Here is a 17,211-nt window from a genome sequence, read left to right as displayed (position 1 = left end):
ACCAGTAACGCATACCACCCAAGAAGTGACGCTAGTAAGTCAAGATGGACACCATGAGAAGATCGTGTTCGATGTGATCAAGGCCCCTCAGTTCCAGATTATTCTAGGAATTCCTTGGTTAGAGAAGCACAATCCTCAGATCGATTGGCGAGCAAGAACGGTTCAGTTTCCAGAATGTGTCTCTACTTGTTACCCTCGACCTGGTGTTGCACTGGCAGCAATTTCCTCGGAGGCTCCCCAGTTACCTCCTGAATACCTAGAATTCCAAGATGTTTTCCGGAAGGATCAGGCTAACTCTCTACCTCCTCATAGATCTTATGACTGCCAGATAGACCTGATACCTGGATCTACTCCTCCTTGTAGTAGAATTTATGCCCTCACCGAGCCTGAGAATCTTCACCTCCGACAATACCTGGATCAATACCTAGCGAATGGGTTTATTCGTCCTTCCAAGTCCCCTGCTTCCTCAGCTTTGTTCTTCGTTCCAAAAAAAGAAGGGGACCTTAGAACTTGTATAGATTATCGCGCCCTGAACCAGATCACCGTTAAGAATAGATATCCGTTACCTTTGATCCCTGAACTCCTGGACCAAGTCAGAAAAGCATGCATATATACAAAGCTGGATCTTAGAGGAGCCTACCACTTGGTACGAGTAAAAGAGGGCGATGAATGGAAGACGGCCTTCCGCACCAAGTATGGGCTATTTGAATATCAGGTCATGCCCTTCGGACTTTGCAATGCCCCGGCCGCCTTTCAATATTTTATGAACGATGTCCTCAGAGAGCTCATAGATGTGTGTGTTGTTGTTTACATTGACGACATCCTTGTTTATTCTTCATCGGAAACTGAACATCGGAAACACGTGAAAATGGTCCTCGAGAGATTGCGTCAACACAAACTTTTCGCTAAGTTGGAAAAATGTGTTTTCAACGTGACTGAAGTTGAATTCTTGGGATTCATATTATCACCTAGCGGAGTGCGTATGGATTCAAAGAAGGTCGATGCAATTCTCAAATGGCCATCGCCATCCTCCGTAAAAGGTGTTCAAAGCATGTTAGGCTTCGCTAACTTTTACCGCAGGTTTATCCCCGAATTCTCTCGAATAGTCCAGCCCATCACCGCCTTGTTAAAGAAAAACAAACGTTTTGAATGGTCTACCGAGGCGGAACAAGCTTTCCAGAATTTGAAGACTAGATTTATCTCTGCACCGATCTTAAAACATCCTCGCCCAGAACTCCCCTACATCGTTGAAACTGATGCTTCGAGCCTTGCCATGGGGGCAGTTCTATCACAAAAGGACCCAGTAACCAATCAGTTGCATCCCGTGGCATTTTGGTCCCGCAAATTCTCGCCTCCTGAAATCAATTACACTATTACTGATAAGGAACTTCTAGCTATCAAGTCCGCCTTTAAGGCTTGGCGGCATTATCTTCTGGGGGCCCGACACACCGTTACTGTGATTACAGATCACCGAAACCTGCAATATTTGAAAACCGCAAAAGCTCAATCCTCTAGGCAACTCCGTTGGGCACTATTCTTTGCCGAGTTTGACTTCATAATTACCTATCGACCTGGTACAAAAAACGGTAAAGCTGATGCCCTTTCTCGGATGGGAGTGGAAGAACATTTGATCAATCCTAAACCTGTACCTATCATTCCCGAACAAAGAATTCTAGGTGTAATCGCCACACAATCCATAGAGGAAGTTAAGGATAAAGCCAGGCTACTGGTAACTCCAGCAGACATACAGAATTTGCATCTGCAGGGAAAGGACTTTACGGTGAAGGACAACCTATTATATTTCCAAGAACGGTTATACCTGCCCAGCACAGATTTACAGAAAAAGGTAATCTCTTGTTATCACGATTCTTTAATGGAAGGACATCCCGGTATGACCAAGACCTCGGAAAAGATCAAGCGCTACTTCTGGTGGCCGTCTTGGAAAAAAGATATCAGAGACTTTATAATGTCCTGTGGAGTATGCGCCCAAAACAAGAGTCAAAAGGAAAAACCAGCCGGCCTCTTACGCCCTATTGACATCCCGCCTCGCCCTTGGCATACGCTTTCTATGGACTTCATCACCGATCTACCTCCATGCTCCGGATACAATACGATCCTAGTAATCGTGGACCTATTCTCCAAGATGGCGCATTTCATTCCACTCAAAGGCTTACCAACAGCAGCTACTCTGGCCCGAGAATTTCTCGAAAACATCGTCCGACTGCACGGTTTTCCTTCAGTTCTAATTTCGGATCGAGGTAGTCAATTTATTTCTCATTTTTGGCGAAGTTGCTGTCGGTCGGCTCAAATTGATGTGAGACTTTCGACCAGCCACCACCCTCAAACCGACGGACAAACCGAGAGGACCAATCAAACTCTGGAACAGTATTTGCGCTGCATGCTACAACAAACTGAAAAAACTTGGAAAGATATCCTTTGGATAGCCGAATATGCCTACAATAACTCTGTCCACTCGGGAACTGGGAAGACCCCGTTTTTTCTTTTATACGGTAGTCACCCTCGAACCTCGGAGTTGGATCCACTCCAAGATCTTGGAACACCAGCAGTAGACCACCTGCATTCTACAATCACCCAAGCCTTTAAGGAAGCCGTTTCTCACCTTCAAAGGGCTAAAGAACAATACAAGAAAGGAGCAGACCAACATCGGAAGGAAGCCCCCCAATATCAAGTAGGAGATCAAGTCTGGTTATCCACCAAATATCTACCTCTAAAAGGACCACGCACATTCAACCCAAGATACCTTGGTCCCTATTCCATCACTACCATAGTAAATCCAGTAGCGGTCAAGTTGGACTTGCCCCCTCACATGAAGATACATCCGGTCTTCCACGTCTCTCTATTAAAACCCGTGCAACCTCAAACCCGACTAACTACATCTCCAAAACCTATTTTAGTTGATGGAGAACTCGAGTTTGAAGTCAAAAGCATCCTGGATTCCAAGATTTCCAAATCTAAACTATTTTACCTGATTGACTGGAAAGGCTACGGTCCCCAAGAAAGATCCTGGGAACCTGCAGAATATGTCCACGCGCCTCGTCTAATCAAAAGATTTCATCGAACATTTCCTAACAAGCCCAAACCTCCGGAGAAGCCCGGTTTGGGAGGGGCCTTGAGGGGGGGTGCTGTCATGATCTCTGCTTCCAAAAGATCAGGACTTGCCCGACTCCCTTGGAAGCAGACCCATAACCCCGGTTCCGAGTGCCAGCCAGTCCCAATTGGGACCTTTTGGACCCTGTCCTGGCGCCAGTGGCACCAGGCTCATAAAGATGCCCAGTCCCAGCGCTGGAAGCGCCGGGCTCATAATGCTTGGGTGGACTTACCTGCAGCAGACCATGCTCCTTACTTACCTGCCAGTTGAACCCCTGATCCTCTTCTGTTTGGGACTACTTTTCCTGTTGGGTGGGGCAGGAGCCACTCCCTAGGTTCAGAACACTGGAACTCTTCTGGAAAGCAGGAACTCTTTTCTTACCTAGGCATGGCTGTGGAAGGAGACACCTAAGCACTACAGGAGGCTATTTAAACCACACCCGATGGATGAATCTTGCTTTGTGTTATTCTGCATTCTCTGCAGCAGAACGCTCATCGTGTCTTCTGCTTCTGATCCTGGGCCTAAGGGAACAAAGTCTTACCATCCTTGAATCCAGTCTTCAGCAGCACCTGGAAAGACAAAGAAAGAACAGGTTATCACTACGGTCTTCAGTGGCAGCGCATCTCTTACCTGGTCCATCGGCTGTCACCAACGCCTCGCGCTGCATTCCAGCATCTGAAAGACAAAGGCTTACCTACTCTTCGCACGCTCCGGAGGCCTTCGGCGCTGCATCCCGCATCTGAAAGACAAAAGAAGGTGCGTTTAAAGACATTGGGCAACTTTATTACTCACGTGCCATTACTCCTTCCCACGCCGAATCCAGTGGGTATTCCAGCACCCTTCAGCTTCTCTAAAGCTCTGAACTTGTACCTGCAAGATAAAAGGGACAGTTAGTGCGCATCGTGAAGCAGGCTACAAGCGCTTACTTACGTGCTTCCAGGCGCTTCTATTCCTCACGCGGGTTCGATCCTCAACTCTCATCAGCCCGCCATCCGCCATCGCCGGAACCCTGCAAAACAAGAGATATCATTACAAAAGACTTTTAAGACATTTGAAGTGCCCAGAACTTACCGTTCGTGCAGTTAACGACGGACAGCAGTCCTCTGAGGTCAAGAGGCCTGCACCCTTATCCAGTGAAGAAACTGGTTACGGCACCCTGCCCCGAGGCAGATGGAGAGCTCGGCGTTCACTTACCTAAGGTGAGGGCGTTAACCTTTGGGGTTCTACAGGAGAAGAGAAAGGGAAGAGGAGAGAGGCACCCAATAACCCCAGTTCATTAATCCCATATTTTCTATCTGCAGACATCTTACTCTTCAAGTCAGACATACAGTGCACAGAGGTCCAGCCCAAAGAGCCAACCGTGTGTTACACATCACCTTTGAAGATACGGCATTCACCCAGTCAAGACCGGCGCCTCTGCGGGAATCAGGTGAGCGTTACAGCTTCAGGTGAGAAAGGCAGCCCTCATGGACCTGGAAAATCACCTCATCTCTCCTGAAGTCACAAGTCACATCTTCCTTACCATAAGGGCAAGAAGTGTACACCAGGAAGTTCCCCCCTTGCCGGGTGAAGATCCTGTCTGGTGTTGCGTCGTCATCACTGTCACTGTCAAAACAGTCCTTGGGGATTGGTCCTAACAGTTAATTTCCTAAATCCCACCCCCTTACCTAGGAAAACCGCTTCTAATGGTAAGAAAGATATACCCCCGCAAGGGTGCAGTCAGGAGGTGGTGATCATTGAAGATCAGGACGATATACCAGTTGCCAACAAGAAATCAAATGGGCCTGTGAGGGACAGGGAGTGTGACAAACATGGAAAAACAGAAAGTGGAAAGGGGTCTGGGAGTGGGTCAGGGACCAATACAATCCTGAACCTACCCCCAGAAGCGGTCCCCTTTGTGGGGATTATTACGGGTCTGCCCGGGCTGCCAACTGGAAGTTTTGAATCCATTCTTTCCCTGATTAATAAGGCCTCGCACTGGGTCAACTCGAATCTGATGGGACCTAAGATCGATCCCAAAATGATTCGTATGGCCAGGCGTGTGGGATGGGTGGGAAATAGACCTAAGAATCTAAGGGGAGACTGTGTGGTAATCACCTTTTCTGATGCTCAGATCACGGATTATCTTTTGAATACCAACCTAGCCCGGGGCCTTAAGCCCAATGGTACTAAACTGTCCAGTAAATTACTCCCTCTGGATTATTTCTATACCCCTGGCGGGGGAAGGAAGTTGCCGACCCTAATATCAGGAAGTAGGCAAGTTGGAGGTTCTGGAAATTCTAATATTAACCTGGATAGAATGTTACCGATCAATAGCCCCCTGGTCGGTTGGAGTACAACCGTATCCAAAAAGGGTCAGCGTAATGCCCCGGCAGAAAATGTTCCGACACCCTTGCCTCTGGAAAACCATTTCGAGATCCTGACGTCCTGTGAGGATGTGGATTGACAAGAGGCTGTAATCGAGGCTGGGGCAATGGTGTCGACCCCTCTAGTTTCCCATAGGAGTCTGGCCATAGATAATATGCAATTGCGCCTGCTTTCTTGGAATATAGCAGGCGCAACGAGGAAATTAAAGCTGGGCCCAGTGATGGAACTTCTTCAAGCTAACTCTATAGTCCTACTTCAAGAAACTTGGGCCCTAGAACCCCCAGACTTAGATGGTTTTATTTCGTTTGATATCCCAGCCAACAAAAAACCGAGAGGTAGACTCTTTGGTGGTTTGTGCATTTTGATTAAGGGTGCTCTGGAATGTGGGATCGAGTTGATCCCAACAGGGCTGGATTTTTTGCAGGTTGCATCTCTAACAACTAGGATGGGGAAGGTAATCTGCATCATCAATTTTTATAATAGCCCTCACTTTTCTGATTTGGAGAGACTGTCCAAGGTCAAAAGGTTCATTGAGAACCTCTTGTCCAAGGAAGGCAGGAAGTTCACCTCCTACATCTGGGGTGGGGATTTCAATCTAAAAATGGGGGGGGGATCTGGGTGCTCTTGACCCCCTTGAGGATCTGGTAGAGAACATCCCGCCTAGGTGTATGAGAGATGCGAGAGTTTGCCCGAAGGGTCTTCAGTTTAACTCCTGGCTGCTGGAATGGGGGTTCCGTATTGTTAATGGCCGAAAGGCCCCAGACATCCCAGGGGAGGGAACGTTTAAGAACCACCAAGGCTGTTCAACTATTGATTACTTTTGCATTTCAGTAAACCTCTGGGAATGTGTTGTGAGTTTTGAGGTGCAGGCGGATACTCATAGTGACCATCTGCCCATCTGTTTTACGCTAAAGGGTTTGTTGGGGGAACGGGAATCTCTGGCCATAGCCCCTAGCCCTCGGCTGGGGGTACTCTCAGGTTCCAGAAGAATCAAATGGGGTACCATCTTAGAGGAGGGGCTACATCTTTTTTCCTTAAGGGAGAATAACTCGCTTGTGCTGGATATATTGGGCAATCATCAATCTGCACATATAATTGTAGAGAAATTTGTAGAATTATTGGCTGCATTAACTTCAAAATTCTCTAAAACTATTAAGTCCAATGGTAAAGTTTTAAAGAGAGGATGGTTTGATGAGGCCTGCAAAAATGCAAAGAAATCGTTGTTGAGAACCCTCAAGGACCCAACTAGTTCTAGATCGAAGATTGCACAAGACAGGAAAACCTACCAACAGGAGTTAAAGAGAAGGAAAATGGAGATAGAACAGGGAGCCTGGGAAGGTTTTTTGAATGCCGCCATGAAGAGGGACCAGAAGGCTTTTTGGGCATTTGTAAAAAGTGGTCCGGAGGGATGTTGGTCCAACGTGGGGAGTGGCACCCATGTGGAAGTAGGGGCATGGTTGGCGCACTTTGGTAGCCTATTTGGATCTGAACATTCAGAGGTCGAGTCAGATTTTAGCGGCCCCTGCCTGACGTTTGAAGTGGAGGAGATTGCTAAGGCAATCAGGCTTCAAGCACACAACCGCGCCCCTGGCCCGGATATGATACCCTCAGATTTGTTCCAGGACCCAGTTGATTTGTGGGCCCCACTTCTGACTGTGGCATTTAACGCTTGTCTAAAATCAAGGAAATATCCTTCCTCGTGGAAGAGGGCAATAATATTCCCTATTTTTAAAAAGGGAGACATGTCCAGCCCCGGTGCTTATAGGCCAATTTCCCTACTAGACTCATCGTTTAAAATTTTTGGGAGAATACTGCTGGCCCGTATAGAATCCTGGCTCGGGGCACAGTCAGTTCTTTCTGACATTCAATTTGGGTTTCGTCCTGGAGTGGGCACCACAGAACAGAGTCTTAATTTGTATTTGCTGGTGGCTAATTCTGTGTTTTGTAGGGGCGAGGCTGTTTATCTAGCTTTTATGGACCTAAGCACCGCCTTTGATAAAGTAGAGAGAGCTAAGCTCTGGGCAGTGCTTGGGTCCTTAGGGTGCCCAGGGGAAATCTTACAGGCTTTGGTTGACCTCCATACGAATAATGAGGCCTGTGTACGCAGTGGCTCCGGGGGGCACTGCACGGCTTGCTTTCAGGTGGGGTGTGGTGTGAGGCAGGGTTGTGTACTGGCCCCCATCTGCTTCTGCCTCTACATTAATGGCCTTTCATAGGACCTGACTGGAGTATTGGCCGATTTTCTAGTTTTGGGAGCAAGGGGGTTTCCAGTATTGGCCTATGCTGATGACACTGTCCTTCTCGCAAGAACACCTAGGGCCCTACAGTTATTGATCAATGCTTATTCAAGGTTCATGGATAATCTGGGCCTAAAAATTAATTCTAAGAAATCTGCAGTAATGGCGTGCGTTGGTAGAAAACGTCCTGTGCCCATGAAACCCATGTTATGTGCTGATGAAATTATCCCCAGAGTTAGGACTTTTGATTACCTTGGAATAAGTTTTTCGGAGGCCTTAAATGGTAAAGACCACGTGGCCAAACAATCTGTTAAGATGAACCAACAGATAGGTGGAATCTTTAGATTTATGTCGAAGTGTAGGGGCCGGCCCTTGGATGTGATCCTTAAGATCTATGGTACCCAAACTGTGGCCTCCACTCTGTATGGTGCAGCTATCTGGGGTTTCCAGAATACAGTGGAAATACAGAGTAAGGAGAGTAAGTTTTTTAAAAACCTGCTTGGGCTCCCATCCAGTGTATCTGGAATAGCCGTCCATAGGGAGTTGGGTGTGGAGTTTTGGGAAGATCAGTGGGCGTTGGCCCCTCTTTTATTTTGGGTCAGGCTGTGGGCTAATGAGCATGCTTCCTTGTGCCATACTATTATTCGTACTGTGTTGGGTAAATGTGGCTGGAAAAAAATTCCATGGCTAGCGTATGTTTTTTCAATTCTGGGTGAAGCCAATTTAGGCGCCCTTTTTCCGCCTGATATTATTTTGACCAAAAGAGAGGGGTCTGTTTATAAAGCCATGCTGGGTGAATTCATAGCCAGTAAAAGAACTTTGCTAGAGCGTGGCCATAGCAATGGTGAATTTCATTCAAGCATTAGCTGCCTAACGGGAATCCAACCTTACTTGCTTTGGAGTACGTTAAAAAAGGACAGGTGGCTGATTACGAGGGCACGGTTCGATCGCCTTCGGTTGCAAGGCAACACCTATAAATGGAAGGGTTTTCCTGACTCAGCGGGTTGCCCGGTTTGTGGATACGGTAGAGAGGTTCTCTCTCATTTGTTATTCTTCTGCATAGGGTATGCAGGTATACGTAAAGTGTCCCTGATTCCTGCCCTTAAGAAGTCGATGATCAGCACACACAGGGCTGCTCTTGTGTTTCTCCTGAGCGCCGAATCAGTTTACACCGCTTGGGCTCTTTTGACGTTCCTGAAAAGAGCGATGTATTTTAGAAATCGTATTTTGAAACTGCAAGGTGGTGAGGGCCCGTAAGAAAACTATGTAGCACTCGTAATGGGTTAAAGCATTTTGTATTGTCTTTTAAATGAATCATTACTAAAATTTCCTTTAATGTAGTTCATGACGAGGCAACCGTCCGATTGCCAAATGTATTTGTATGCTGCCTTTGGCAATGTTCTTTAAACTCTATTTTTTATGGAAGTTTAATCTTAAGATTTTGTAATTTGAATCAGTGTAATAATTGTGTCTATTTGTCGTTTAATGGTTGCTTTATACAACCGAATAAACTTGTTTGACTGACTAAATCAATGGAAAAATGTCGGTCATCAACCGCCATTCCAATAATGGTGCCTGCGGCTAGAGTGATACTCTTTAAGTCGCTGTTATCCACCTCTATTAGAATGGTGTCATGTTCTATATTGACTAATGGAGTTGGGTTTACCCCTAACCCTTGCTGTTGGAGAGAAGCGTTTAGATGTATGTAAGCATCAGGGTTTTTCAAATGTTGTCCTCTTTTAACTTTCACTTCCAGGGAGAATTGTCGGGTCCTTTCTGGGATCGTGACTTCCTCTTTGATCTGAATTTCAACTGCATAAGGTAGCAATTGAGCTGACCTAAATGCTTTTTCTGGATCATCAAAGCCCATGGGATTATCCGCTAATCGGGACCAAGCTTTGAAGTTTATTAGGTCCAAACTAATGGCAAAGCAATTGAGAATGTCACTGCCTAAGTAAAAGGCGGCAGTGACGTCTCGCACGACCCAACAATTATGGACTATGCTCTTGTTGCCAATGGAGATTTTGAGCATACACCTGCTTGGCAGGAGATGTTTGGAATTAGGTGCTTCCAGGTCCATTTCCCATTTGTCTATCAGTTTCAATGTGGGAATGGCTGGATCTTTTGGGAGTTGGCGGAACATGGCTTCGCTGATGAAGCTCTTACCGTTGTTCACACACACTCGAGCGAGAACAGAGTCCTTCCCATCATTTAACTGAACAGGGATGAACAACTGCTCTCCAATTTGCTGAATATCAGCCAGGCTCTGAGCTGTTTTCACATCTTTCTGGACTATAGGAGTGGGAGTTTCTGATTGTGGATTGGTGAAGAGTGTTTCCTTCTAGTGTGGAATACCACCTTAAACTGGAAGGAAGGTTGATTTTCAGAAATAGAGAGGACCCCCCATCACCAGTCTGTTGTCCTACTGCTATTACTGTCACGTCTGGAGTTTGGTTGTTCTGGAAGTGAAATTCTACTTGGTCAGATTTTTGTTCAACCATGTGGCAGGTGCCGTTTAAACTAACATGGTTGACACTCTGTTTTAATTTTATTGGTCGGCTAGTCTGGGTCCAGAGGACCTTGTTTACACAATCTATTAGGGGTGACAACCTTCTCAGGAGGTCATTCCCTAGTAAACAAGAGGTGCCCTCTGGAGTCACTACTATGACCGGGTGTTTCTCCTTGTGTCGCCCAATTTTAATGTCCAAGTCTGCAGTCCCCTCAACGGGAATTTCCTTCCCGTCAAAGTTCTGCAGTTGTCCAGGAAGAGAGGTGAGAGGAATTTGGTAATTCTCCCCCTTCCTGCATTTAGTTCCTCAAAGGCCCTTTTGGACAGAAGGGTAGCTTGGGATCCAGTGTCCACCAGTGCCAAAATTGTACCCTGCCCCTGTACTTGTACCGGGGCATAGTATCTTCCCTCCTTCTCCTCAAGGAGGCACAGATAATGCACATTTTTGGACAACTGGTGGGCTAACTTTCTGGTTTTGGACATTGCTAGAGAAGAGATTTGGACAGAATTCTGTGGAGAGTCTTGGGAATCTGAAAGAAAAAGTTGGCAACTGGAGATCAGAGCCATTGTGGGTTCCCCTGGTTCCGGTTCTGGGCCGCCCCCCCCCCCTTTTTGGAGGCAGTCACCAGGATGGGTTTGAACCAGGGGATTTTGGTATTGTGGGTTCTGTGATGAGATGATGGGCGGCGCTAGCTCAGTCTCCATATCTCCCCAGTCTGGATTGGAATCCCTTGGGACCCATTTTTCTTTGGGAGGAGTTCCCCCATCTCTGAAGGAGAAGATCCTTTTCCCAGGATCTTCTGAGGATCCCTCTCCCTCAAATTGGAAGATCTGTACCTCCTCCACAAAGTGGGTCTGTTTGGGTCCTTTGTTTCTCCTACCCCCCCTCTGCTCCTTGGGAGGCAGGCTTTCAGGGGCAGGAGATTTTGTTTCCGGTTCCTGGTTTTCCAGGGGCTGTTTACAAGTTGGGAAGGAAGCTTCCTCCAAGGCTTTACACCGCCCTTCCCCTTGTGCCTCCTCCCTGGGATGAGATGGGTTATCGGGGCTCTGGCCCCATCATTGTTCTGGAGCACCAGGTCCAGAGTTTGGGGCATTCTGCGGTGGCATGCTCATCTGAGGGTTCTGTTGAGCCCTCAGTACGTGACCCAGATCCCGTGCCATATTTTGGACCTGGCGCTCTAACTGGGAAAACCGCTCAGGCTGATACGGGGCTCTATTTTCTCCCCCTGGCTGATCCCGGGAAGGGTAGCTATCCCTTCTCTGGTAGTACCCCTGGTTGGGAAGATTTTGGTACCCCTCCACCCTTGGCCTCCCCTCTCCCAGATTAGGTTGTCTGGGCTCAGGTAATTGGGGAAAGAAGGATGGATGATTTTGGGGCGGGAAATTGGGTGGATACCTGGGGAAAAAGTTCTGCCCAGGATTTGGAGAATTTCTGCCCTCCTGTGGGAAGTTGGGAGGGAAGTTCCCTGGGTTAGGTGCTTGGCCGGATCCCCCCCTTGGGTTGGAGGAGTCCACACATTACCCAGGATTGGTCGGTTTCCCTTATAGCAGGGACTTACATAGTCAGGGGAGCGGGGGACCCCATTTGTGGGACTACCTCCTCGACTCCCTGTCTGTGACTGGCCCGAGGGCCTTCTGGGCTGTGAATTATTTGGTGCAGGCAGGTTTTTAGGCCCCCCGATCTCCAAATCCAAAACGGGGGCAACCTTTACCTCTGCCACCTTGGCAGCAGCAGGGGTGCTGTTGGTTTTGGGGTTTTTCAGCGCGTTATTTTTATTTTCGATAGGCTTCTGCACCTCATATATCCGGGTAGCCTGTTCAATGACCCAGTCTAAAGATCTTTTCTCATGAAAATCTCTCACGAGCTGAGTCATTATATATTTAGGGAGAGCATGGAAAAATGTATTGACAAACTCTTTGCTGTCTGTGCGCACCCTTCTGGTGGTCTGCGCAAAAGCACGCTTTAATTCTTGCACAAACTCTTGTGGGGCCTGATCCTCCCCACATTGCAAATTGTAGGCTGCCTTGCGAGCCTCTTGAGGATTTCTGTGAACAGAAAAATGTTTCAAGATGGCCGCCTTATAGGTGGACCATCTTAAATGATTTTGGTCCTCCAGCCCCGGAAAGAAACTGGAGTATTCTGGGGAGAATGTCCATTTGACGTACTGGATGCAGCTACTGCTGTCCTTCAAATGGAAAGTCTCCATCATTTGCTCATAGAGCTCCAAGTGTTCCCAAACGGAATACTTGGCGTTCTTATGATAAGGCGTGATAACACTCCTTATTGCCTTTATTTGCTTCAATGGGTCCTTAAGCAAGGCCCTTTTTGCCTTATTGGCCTTTTTGGTTCGGGTAACCCTGGTCCATTCATCCTCTGACTCAGAGGCACTGCTCCCAGAGGTTCCTGTCTGATCTTCCAGGTTTTCCCGTATTCTGCGAGCCTGGGAATGGCTGGCAGAATGTGGGGACCTGGTCTCCTGTGTCCTGCGCCGTTCAGAGGAGTCTTCAGATTCCTCCTTGCTGCCAGGATTTGATGGGTACCCCCCACCCCCACTGACCTAACTGGGCAGAGGTTTTCAGGATGCCCTTAATGGGCCTACTCTCCTGGGGTTCCCCACTAAATTGCACTGTGCTTGGGTGCCCATACCCGGATGCCCGCCCCTCCATTCCTGGGAGGTACTGGCCTATGAGCCCCATGCTTCTAGCTGGATAGTAATCTGCCTTCCCCGTGGCCCTGGGCTCATGTGCGCAAGGGGACATGGGGGTGGCAGAGTCCAGGGACTGGGAGAGATGAAGGCCTCTGGTACTAGGGCTCCTGAGGTTATGCTCAGGAGTTTCTCTTTCCCAGCGAACCTCATCTCTATCCGCCCCTGCTTCCTGTTGCAATGCAAGAGCCTGCGCTTTCAGTTCCTCAGTTAAGGCCTTACTAGACTCTATCAGTCTCTCCTGCATGGCTACCTGTTGCTGGAGCCTATCATTGTGCTAACAGAGAGCCTCATTTTCTCTCTGTGCCTCCTGATTGGTCCTGGAGTACTGGGCCAGTCTCTGATGCAGGAGGGTTACCTCCTCAGTCCCATCCCTACTGGCCTGCTCCTTTCTTGCCAGAGCCTCCTCCACCCTCCTGGTGTGCTCTAACAAGTTCTGGTGTTCTTTTTGGAGGTCACCCAGTCCCTGGAGGGCCAGGTGACTTACTTCCATTTTCCTTTTTAAGTGGCAGACTTCCTGGCCTAAGGTATCCCTTTCCGGACTAAGAGCCTGCATCTGTGCCGCCAGGTCGTCCCTTTGCCTTTGGAAGGCGCCAGCTTTCTGGCGCTCCTGGCCAAACTCTGCCTGGGTATCCAGGTCTTTCAGAATCAATTTATTGCTTTCCTCTTTCTCTTTGTCTAATCGAATTTGCAGGGTGGCTACCTGTTCTGTGCATGCCCTGTTGAAGTCCAGTTGTTGCTCCAGCCTTTTCTGGCTCTGCAGAAGGGAGTCCAACCCTTCTTGGTACTCCTTCTGCAAGGCCAGAAATCTGGTATCCTGATCAGCCTTCTCCTGTTGCAGTCTATCCATGTCCTCTTTTATTTTAATGATATACTGCCTACTATCATTTTCTGACTCCTGGCTCCCCTGCAGCCTCTGCTCAGAAGAGACCAGGTCAGATTGGACCTTCTCTAACGCCATCTGTCGCTTATTCGCCAGATCTTGGCTTTCAGTACATTTATCCTGCATGTCTCCCATATATAGGTACAGGTATGCCGCTATCCTGGCAATCTTATTGTGTTCATCTTTGGCTTTAGGAGCCATATATAGTTCACTCAGGGCCACATGTAATGGACCCTGACCTCTCCATATGCCTGACCCTGTTTCAGTGACCTGTTGCGCGATGGCCTGCAACCAGACCGTTTGGTCCTGGTGAGTCCACTCACCTCTCAGAAATAGCTTATGTAAGAGATGCTCCCTCGCTATTTTCATGTCTACCAAGGTCGTCATTCTAGAGATTGATCTCTGTCCTGACTTAGAGAAATTAGTATTTTATTTTTGCAAAACAGACCTTTTCCTTAGAGTGTCCCTTTGAAGAGTGCTTTACAGCGTAAAATAGCGTGGTGATCCGACCGGATGTATGTATCCCGTCAGTTAGCACACTGTATTAAGCTGCACAAGTGATAATTCTAACCCAGACGTCCAGCTCGAGCCCCCAATTTGTAAGAAGATTCAATTCAACACTACAGCTAAGTCAATGCCTAGTCTGGGATACTGAATGGAAACCCTTATTGATATATCTTTATGTCCAGTTCATGAGCTCTGGATGACTACCCCTATATAACACCCCTCTCTTAGAATCCCCCTGACCCCACTGAGCCAAGAAGTAGCTCTGTTTTGCAAGTTTAAAAGGTTTATTTGAAAAAAATTAACAGTATATATATATATATATATCACACTTTTATAATGAATTAATCATTAACATCACATTTAAAACATGAGCAGTGATCAACAGTGAATAATGTCCTACTAGTAAACTGATTTGGTTACCCAGGAGTAGTATAAGGATGAGGTAGCACACGTGTGAATAGGAACAGAAGAATAAGGTGGTAGAGAATGCTTTATATAAGTTCAGATGGATGCAATGTTGAATGAAAATGCAGTACAGAAAATACTCAAAATTATTTCAACAAAACAATGTAATCACTTTTCTCTGGCAATCCACTCCCCCCCCTTATGCAATGTAAGGAAATGAAGAGTAGCACACAGTTCTCAGACATGCAATCAAATGTAATTGAGTTCAATTCCCCCCCAGCAGCTTATACAACAGATAGGAGTTTTGAAACACAGGCAAAATGCTTTGAATATGGTGACAATGCAGTGAGAAATATGCTGAAAATGCTTTTAATTCCCTTTAGGAGGTTCAGGGTGAGTGAGAGATACTAGGGATGAGTGCAGGCTCACTTTAGCAATGATTCAGGGATGGTGATTAAGAGGCAAACGAAATTTTTGGCAAAGGAAAGCAAGGAAGCTGCTGTTTTCACACGTGGCTGGATTTTTAACCAAATCGCGAATCACGGCAAAACTCGCGAATGCGTGAATCACGATTGGTATATGGAGTTGCAAGTCGGTTCTAGGTTCGTTGAAAAGCTTAGATTCTAAGCTTTCAGAGGAAAGTTAAACCAAGTTTCTAGCCCAAACGGTTCCAAAGATATGAACGATTTTGTAAAGGTCGTTTTTCGAATTTAAAGTAACTCAAATTGACAAGTGACAGCTTTTAAAAATGACAGGTGACAGCTATGCGGCTGCAGAATTGACAAGTGACAGTTAGGAGGCAGTTCTACTTAGATTAAATAGATTGAATTATATCACTGGAAACTAAGAGATTTGGTTTCACACCGTCCTAGCTATACTCACAATGTATTTGGAAGGTCTAGGTCTCACGGATCGGGTCAAGATGGCTTCGGTTCTGGTTTCGCCCCGGACGGTCTCTGCGCACAGCGTCTGGTCTCTGCTCTGCTGGTCTGGTCTGACACTGCTCCTGGCCTGGCTCCTGGATCTCTGGGTACAGCGTCTGTGCACAACTCCTGGATCTTTCTGCACAGCTTTCTCTGGACACAGCGCTGATCTGCACGGCTCCTGGATGCTGCTACCGCTGTTAGGTTTGCTGGATGCTGAGGCCTGCTGAGAAGAGTTCTCAGTTTGTGGGTTTAGGCCCTTGCTTTGAGTTCTGAATCAAGTTCTTTGGAGTTTTAAAGTCTAAGTGTTGGATCTGGTATCTTCTGGATGTTGTGTGGTCCGGCAGAGCGCGTTGCAGCAACTGGATTTAAATGTCCTCTCTAGCTTCCAGTGGCTCTTTTTATGTCTTTTGAAAGTGGGTGTGTGTGCAGCATCACTAGCCAGCCCCTCTCTCAACTGCCCATTGGTCAAGCTTTCCGTACTGCTTTGATTGGGGGAAGGGAATGTGTGTCATGGTGATGCTGTTTTATGGTCTGCAGAAAGGATACTCCCCTGTCAAATTGCACACAAATCTATATTTGACCCAAATACATATTTGCACAGGTACACATTTGTTTAAAATTACATGCACCCATCACATATCACATGAGGTATACTCTGATCAAACTCTGCTCTTCCTGGAGGCTTGCATTCAAAAATGGCAACATATTTTCGATTTTAGTGGGCTATGCAACATTGGTTTGTCATTAAAATTTATACAAATGTGCGCAAGGCATGTATGCATTTATATACGGAAGTGTCCGATTTTTAACATGCATACATTTGGAGTTAAACCCTATTTTCCGCTAGCAACCCCCCAGATCATACCACCAGGTCCTAAAACCTCTTAAAATGTGGGCAGAAAAAACACAAGAATTATGGTATCATTTAGATAATTTTGACATGTCCGCACCATGAGTTATACATCTTTCTTAAAATCATATTCTGGCCAACAGGGGTGTGTCTTCCCAGGTCACATGGTGGAGAAACCAGTCTATCCACTTTCTTTAAGGTCAGCCTGTCCTCAGAGGGGCTGCCCCTCCCCGTTTCTGCCAAGAGGAAGCCACTTTACGACCTCCCCTATAAACCATCTGCCTGAGTCAAGGAAGGGCTTTGTTCAAAAGGAAGCCATTTATGACCACCCTAATAAACCATCTGCCTGGGCCCAGGACAGGCCTTTGTTCAACTCCCTGTAGCTGCTCCACCCCTAATCTAATCAGAGAGGTGACAACTCCTTTTGGCAAGGGGAAGAGTGGCTGAGCAGGTTTTAACTCCTGTGGGGGTAGATGTCAGGCAGAATTCAGTTTCATTAAGCCAGGTTTCAGCTAAATGTCACTTTTTTCCCCCAGTTTAAGTCTATTACGATGTTTACATACACATTAAATAATTACTTCCTTCAAGTCATTTCAGAGTATAGTTTTACATTGTATCCACCTCTTAGCAAGTCTTTCCTTGGTCTGGTTTTGTTTCATTTGTTCAGTTTTACACACAAGTCTGGTGGTTTTAAAACGCCGGCTTTCTGATAG

The sequence above is a fragment of the Ambystoma mexicanum genome, chromosome 3q (genome assembly GCF_040938575.1).
Source record: "Ambystoma mexicanum isolate Mex_15411 chromosome 3q, UKY_AmexF1_1, whole genome shotgun sequence".
Classification (NCBI taxonomy): Eukaryota; Metazoa; Chordata; class Amphibia; order Caudata; family Ambystomatidae; genus Ambystoma; species Ambystoma mexicanum.
This window is presented reverse-complemented; position numbering follows the sequence as displayed.